General features: G+C 39.3%; 1 long non-coding RNA gene across 3 annotated transcripts; it reads right to left on the reverse strand.

The window, feature by feature from the left end:
• Positions 1-2,620: 2,620 nt before the first annotated feature.
• LOC9266820 (uncharacterized) lies at positions 2,621-7,185 on the reverse strand. 3 transcript variants are annotated; one of them, XR_003242306.2, is made up of 6 exons: positions 7,006-7,185; positions 5,956-6,204; positions 5,588-5,864; positions 5,379-5,449; positions 3,875-3,951; positions 2,626-3,793 (listed from the first exon to the last, which is right to left on the reverse strand). It is a non-coding gene; the product is annotated as an uncharacterized lncRNA (long non-coding RNA). The 3 variants fall into 3 exon arrangements; XR_001545035.3 differs by lacking the exon at positions 3,875-3,951 and having other exon boundaries at positions 2,621-3,793; XR_001545033.3 differs by lacking the exons at positions 2,626-3,793; positions 3,875-3,951 and having other exon boundaries at positions 5,051-5,449.
• Between the last annotated feature and the right edge of the window lie 461 nt (positions 7,186-7,646).

The raw sequence follows: 7,646 nt of genomic DNA on the forward strand, positions 1-7,646 counted from the left end.
ATTTTAAACCATACCATTATTTAATAAAATAAACAAATATATAGTTGCATTTAGTTAGTTATCAAATATTAGTAATGCATAGGAAATTTTGGCACAACATATTTATTCTCTTCTACTAAAATTTGGCAATACTGTCAACTTGCTAAAAATTTGGCAATAAGGTTTATTTTGGCAGTAATCTGAACATGCCTCTGCATCAGGCTATTGAGTGTTGACTTCAACCTAAGTTTCCAACTCACTTTCTCGTTTTCTATGCACAAATTTCCCAAATTGCTAAACGTCTTTTTTTTGCAAAAAAAAATATAGGGAAATTGTTTAAAAAAATCATATTAATCCATTTTTTGAGTTTCTGATAGCTAATACTCCCTCACCAAATTGATCATCATATAATGGAATCCAAAACTTCTCAAATTGAACATCATATAACCGCATTAACATGGATTTCATCGGAATACAATTAATACAATATGGGAGAAGTGTGTGCACGCTACGGTGTAATTGACATGATGTTTTAATCGATACATGTATTGTGGGAGGATGTGTGCATGGTGTCTTGATTAATGTGATTTTCTTGGTCTTAGTGTATAAATATATATGATGATCATTTTGAGATAAAGAGAGTGGTTAACTAATCAAGCATTAGTTCATTGTTCTGTTTTGCGTGTGTAGGAGAGTGGTTCTAACTTCTCCAAGAGAACCCATCAAGTTCAAGAACACAGAGGATGGTAGGTGCCTCACAGCAGCACAAGGTCTTGCGGTCCATGTAGCAACAGAAAAACTACCATGATTTCTGAGCATCCGTGATTGGCGCCAAGCTTCTGCTTCTAGCTGCAGCTTATGTTCATCGTAGCATTCACTATGGCAACATGATTGATCACACCGAGATAATCAGAAAAAAGAAAAGGACATCATTTTGAGCAATAAAAACCGAGGCAAATTATTTGCCTTAGAGATCATATATTGTTTTGATTCCATGAATTGCCTGACCATCAAAAAGGATCGTCAAAATGTTGGATCCTTCGTCTATGAATGGATGAGCTCGGTTCATATTGAACCCCGGCATTCGCATGTTCAGACAATTGGTTGAGAATATTCGATGTTTTAGTTCAATCATTATTTCCATCTTCTTGCAGCGTTAAGAAATCCTTTTACGTTTCTGGCTTAAAAATAGGGTCTTTCAGTACTATGTTTCTCCTCTATCGGTACACCTCTAATTTCCCTAGTTTTCCATGCGCATTCCCTAGCCTACTCAACAGATGATTTAATCTGGTATCGTTATTAGATACTACAAATGAAAATTTGCAGAGAAAATTACTGCTCACTTTATATTTTAATGTATGATGCCGTTAATTTTTTAACCAACGTTTGACCATTCGTTTTATTCAAAATTTTTGTGCAAATATAAAATTATTTATGCCATACTTAAAGAATATTTCATGATAAATCAAGTCACAATAAAATAAATTATAATAACATAAATTTTTTGAATAAGAAAAATAGTCAAATATTTATAAAAAGTTAACGGTGTCATACACTAAAATACGGAGGGGTACTTTACATTTGGGTATGATCCAAACCATTCATCTGCCAGATCATCTGTCACTAGCATCCAATCGAAACTCGGCAAGGTGGTTAGAAAATTTGGCATCTTCACAGCGAAATTGCTGGCAGAAGGTTAGCAACACAGCAATGTATCTGCTCTTACAGTCTTAGAGCAAGGATAATAATAGTAGCTATAAACAAACTATATGCTTATGTGAAAGAGACAGGTAAAGAGAAGTAGAGAGTGTTGGCTCTCATGCACGAGTTAGCTCAACACAAGCTGCAAGAAATATGCATTAAATTCATAGTGAGAGAACGAGAGAGGATGACAAAGATAAAACTAACCTTGTAGCTAACATAACATATTATACATGTTAGCTATAATATTGACTTATGATAAGTAGTGAGCTTTATTGCTTTTATATCATGTGCACGAGTATCAGAGTATGTTGAATGTGAGTATCATGGAGTGCTTGAACTAGTTATCCAAAGGAAATTTGGAATTGGTAGATTAATAACCAATGAGTTCAACAACAAAAAATTCATCAACATATTTTTATCCAAAGGAAATTTGAACCGGTGGATTAGGATTAGCCAACGAGTTTAAGAAGAAAATAACTCCATCTTACAAATTTGGAATTGGTGGAGTAACCAGTTAGATGGTGTTTGAATCTCCTAAAGATAAAGATTAAGTTTATTTTGCAAAACAAAGTAGTATTAACGTATGATTGATTGAGTTGTAATTATTACAAACTTGAAAAATAGATTAATATGATATTTTAGAGCAATTTTCATATAGAAAGTTTTTGCACGAAACGCACCGTTTAGCAGTTTGAAAAGTGTGCCACGAAAATCTTAATCTTCATCTAACTCTTATTGAATAAAAAGAACGGGACCTTAATGCAACCGGAAAAAAAAAAGAATTTCATCTCACAATTTTTTTAAAAGCCAAGCGCTATGTACACCCCTAGCGCCCTCTGTAGAAATATTTTTTTTTCTTTCGTTGTATTCCATTTCGTTCATGCCACCGATTATTTAGGATTTTAGGGGAGAGAGAACCTGAAGCTGCATACGATAGTTTAGATCAGTAATCTTTTCAACTAACTCATGGACAGATTACATCTCTGCAAACATGTTTCTTGTTATTTCTAATCCCAGCTCTCTCCAGATATATTTAACATACTTACATTTGAAAAAGAGGTGTCCCTGATCCTCATCAAGCCTCCTGCAAACATGGCATCTAGTATCAATATGCATCCCACGCCGCTTCAGATTTGAGGATTACAGAAAATGTCCGGATCAAATTGTGTCCCTTAGGTGTGTGACTGGTCTCGTAATTCCTCTTATTAGTAACCATGGATCATCATTGCAAATATTGATGCTTTAGCCATTCCCAACTCTCCAAATAATGCCCTCTTTCAGCAGCTCAACACCTTTTACAATACTTCGCTATGTGTATGACATATTCCCGATCAGATGGGCAGATAGGATATCAGCAGTAGGGAAATACCTTGCTTTAAGGATCCTAGCACACAGAGCCTGGATCTTGCTTTAAGGATCCTAGCATAAATGTCTCTGAAACCCAGCCCATCTTGCTTCTTTGACTTTTTCAGATTATCCCAACTGATCCAATGCGTTTTTTCTCCTTCTCTTGCTGGATCCACCAATACCTACAAATGAGAGTGCTTATCTGGTCACATAAGCCCTTTGTTAAATCAAAATATGCCATGGCGTAGATAGGGATAGCTTGTGCAGCTTTGATCATAATCTCCTTCACCTGTGAATTGTTTGCCAGTCTTATCTTTTAGATACTCAAGAGCTTCAGCTCTAGATTTTCTAATCTACATTGGAAGCCCCAGATATTTCTCATTTTGTGTTTCCTTTGTTATGTGCAACATTTGCATCACCTCACTTCTCTTCTGATCCCTAGTGTTCTTGCTAAAAATTACAGCCGACTCGTCGTTATTTATCATTTGCCCTGAAGGCAGCTCATATAATTGGGGAGTTCCTTGCAATTGTGTTGCATCCTTCCCGTTTGCACGAATCACAATTAAAGAATCATCGGCAACAGCAGGTGAGAGATGCATGGTGCTCCTTGGCAAATTTTAACCCCACCAACTCTTTCTTCATTCTTTGCCTTCAGTAATATAGCAGAAAAGCCTTCAGCACAGAGCAACAAATATGGTGATAATGGATCACCTTGCCTCAATCCAAATGGTTCTCCTCGTATACGGTAAACAACCAAGTCCAGCTATATTTCCATGAGAAAAACCATCAGGATAGCAATTAGTAAACAATGTTTACCACATATTTAGCAGTAGTTGACAAATACCTAGCACTGATGTTCGAAGAAGGATAGCGTAGTATATGGGAATTAAAAATTCACTACTTCTATATAAGAGCAGAGACCTGAGGCAAAAAAATACGAAGGATCGATTTATGGAGGCAAATAACCAACGACCTGGACAGGTACTGCATGTAATTTGAAGTGCAATTCATAACCATTACATAATCGATTTATGAGAGAAATTCAAGCCCAACTGATTGAAGTGCAGAGCAAAATGTTTGCTATAGAATTGATGCTACATGTGAAGGCAGACCATAATATTAGAAAGCTGTAAAATATAAACATGGCGAATACTTTTTCCATTTTTAGATAAACATGGAGAGGAATTATGTAGGCAGGGACAAACTGTACAAAATGGTTGAAACATCAAAAGTGAATAATAAGTTCCCGCATGGGCAATCAGAAAAAAGAAATTAAAATGCTGGTACTAGTCAGATAATGTTTGCCTAATATCAAATTCAAGTAGTGAGTTCAGTTACTTCTTGCTATCTCAAAGAAAATAACAAATTAGAGGGATTTTACGATGTTTGCGAGGTACAAGGAGGTGGGGCGACGTGAGCCGTTGATCTGCGAGGGGCAAGGTATGGAAAGAAAATATTGTAATAGGTGGCATTAATGTAAATATGATGATATTAGAATGACAAATGTGTCTTTTACACATATGAAAAGGTATGAGAAGGTATCGATGGAATTAGCTTGTAGCCTGTTGCGTTGCATCGTTCTTAGATACGTTCTATTCGTACGTAAGGTTTACGTGTTCTTCGATAAGTTGAAAGGTGGAGAATTGAGGGCTGGCGGTGAACGTGTGGCCGGAGGCGGTGGTTGGAGGGAGGGGCGGCGGAGGAAGAGGACCCGGAGGAAGTGGTCCAGGACTGCCTATGTTCGCCGGAGCTAGAAGCGGCCGCATGGTCTCGATCTGTCAGACGATTGGTTTAGTTTTTTTCGCAAATCTTCCTCATTGAACTTGTTTTGTTCTTGTTAGGTGCGTAAATCTTCTCAATTTGTTGTCCTTTCGATCTTTGATTACATTCATCAAACGATGGATCACCAAATTGCTATGAAAATTAATGACTAACTGGAAATAATTATCAAGATCATGCGAATATGATATGTACCACGTGAATCGGACCAAAGTTTGGAAACCGACGCAAACAGAACGACTGAAGATTGGAAACCGAATAGAAGAGAATGTAATTTTTGTCCCCACCACATAAATCATATTTTACGTTACCTTTAAAAACTACTTACACGGTACCTTGTGGTACCTTCAAATCCACTTACACCGTACCTTTCGGTACGTCCATACGTTGTTAGACATAATTGCCCTGTTATCAATTACCTTTTAATCCTTAGTACCTTTCTACCTCTGATACCTTTCATAAGGCACCTTTCATCGTGAGCCGTTAGATCTATACTATTTTAGAAATGCAAACACTGTAAAAGGTCTCAGCAAATTAAGCATGATCAGTTAATCATTCTGTTGATATACCTTTTTCCCGTGTACACTCCATACCAGGTTCCCATAACAAACTTTGCACCAAATTTGTTGGAGCTCGCAACCTGACAAATGAGAAAAGAACGAATTTGAAGGAAGTATTACCAGGACATGCTTCAATACTGTATGGCATTGAAAGCTGGGAAAGAACAAAATGTTTCAGTCCTCCAGTCAATACCAAATGTTTGTATTCGAGTATGTACCTGTCACCTACATCTTCTTGTTTCAGATTTGTCCTTCCTACAAAAAGAACCAGCTAGCCATTCCACAAGGTTTTAAGAAGACATGGGAGACATTTCCTCTCAATCAAATTTGCATGTCTCATCTGAATGAAATTAATGTTTGCAGTTCGCTACACTAACCAAAACTTTGCTACGGTCAGCTTCAGCTAAAATTACTGGCAGTTATTCTTCAGCACCCATGTTTCACCTTTTGCATCTCTTTGCGACAATGCTATTTCCTTCAGCATATTTATGTACTCTGAGAAAATTAAAAAAAGGACAGTCATTTTTACAAACAAAAATTAAGGAAAAAAAATCATTTGACTTAAGGATCAGAAATTATTACTTACATGAATCCCTGAGCAACATAAAAGACTCTTCAAAATGTTGGATTCTTCATCTACCTGATCAGAACTATTGCTGCTATGGTCTATTTTTCCGTTTCTATGCCTGGATGAATTCGGTTGAGTCTCAGCGGTTGTCTGCAACTCTGCACATACCTGCTCTTGTTGCTAGTTATTTGCATCCTTGGTAATCACATCTTCAGACAATTGGCTGAAAATATTGGATGTTCCAGCCAAATCTTTACTGCCATAGTCCTGCAGCGTAAATTAATTCAGATATAAATGCAAATTTTACAGAGAAATTTACTATTAAAAATAGAACTGCATATAAGCCAAAATTCAGTGAATAAATGACAAGGCACTACTAATACTATGCTAACCATCGTATCTGCAGAGTACGAATCCAAAATTATTCATCTGCCAAGTCATCTCTGACCGGCATCCAGTCGAAACATGGAAATTCAGTCGGTTAGAAGTTTTGCGTCTTAAGGCGAAACTGCTAGTAGTAAGGGCATATCAAAACAGCAATGTATAGAAGTTTTGCATCTTAAGGCGAAACTGCTAGCAGTAAGGGCATATCGAAACAGCTGTATGCAATTCCTCTCCTACTCCATCTTAATGTTTTAAGACTTTATTTAAGCTTCTCTTGGCTTAAGACAGACTAAAAAAGGATGCAACAGAAAAAAAAAATCCAAATTTTAAAAAAGCTAAGGCGCTAGTGTCTAGCGCTGCCTCCAACCAGAGGACCGACTGACACAACCTTATCGTTGCCGTATTGAATCTTTTCACTGCTCCTTTTTTTTCTTCTTTTTACAGCTATTAACCGGAAGGGGGTATATAAACAAACATGCCCAGCCGATGCACACAGGGGCGATAATTTTCGCTGTATTCAGTCGGGGCGGGTGCCCCTGGTGAGGCGATGAAGTAGAGTCGAACTGACCTTATAAAGAGGTCGCGCTTGATCAGAATCGGCGATGTGGGATAAAACGAGTTACTGGGATCGATCGGCACCGAAGCGCGGCGCACGGACAGACCTAGGAGTAGAGGCGGGCATACCTGGTCCCATCGGAGACCGGCGGCGAGGGTGCCGTCGATCTGGCCGAAGCTGAAGCTTCCCGCTGCCGTCGCCGACGCCGCGGAGACTACACCCGCCGGATCGAGAGCCGGCTGCTCGCCATTGGACGTTGGGAAGCGGCGCCGTCGAGGGAGAGAAAATTGTGATTTTGCTATCGCAAAAGAATGGTTTTGCTGGAATACTATCTTCAAAGTGATTCATTAAAATGCTATCCTAAACTAAGGGGTATTCACTGAAATACGTTTTTTGGTTATTAGAAACGATTTTGCTCTATTTTAATTTTTGTCTAACCAAAATACCCTCGACGTGGTCCCACCTGTCATACTCCCTCCTCTCTCTTTCCCCTCTTCCTCCCCTACTATCCCGATGCGGTGCTCGCTCCAACAAGCCAGCGTCTACGCCACCGCCGGCCACCTCCACGGCGCACGCGATTGGCGCCTTCCTCCAGCAGGGACGTCGGCATCGGGACGCAGGTGGGGGAGCGGCGGAGGCAGGCGCCGGCACCAGAGCCGGAGCCGATGCGGGGGCGCCGGCGTGATGTTTGCAGCGGCGACGCCGCCGCCGCACGCAGGCACAGCACCACCATGGGAGCAATAGACGTGGGCTCCGACGGCGGCGAGGC

This window comes from Oryza sativa, chromosome 1 (assembly GCF_034140825.1).
Source record: "Oryza sativa Japonica Group chromosome 1, ASM3414082v1".
NCBI lineage: Eukaryota > Viridiplantae > Streptophyta > Magnoliopsida > Poales > Poaceae > Oryza > Oryza sativa.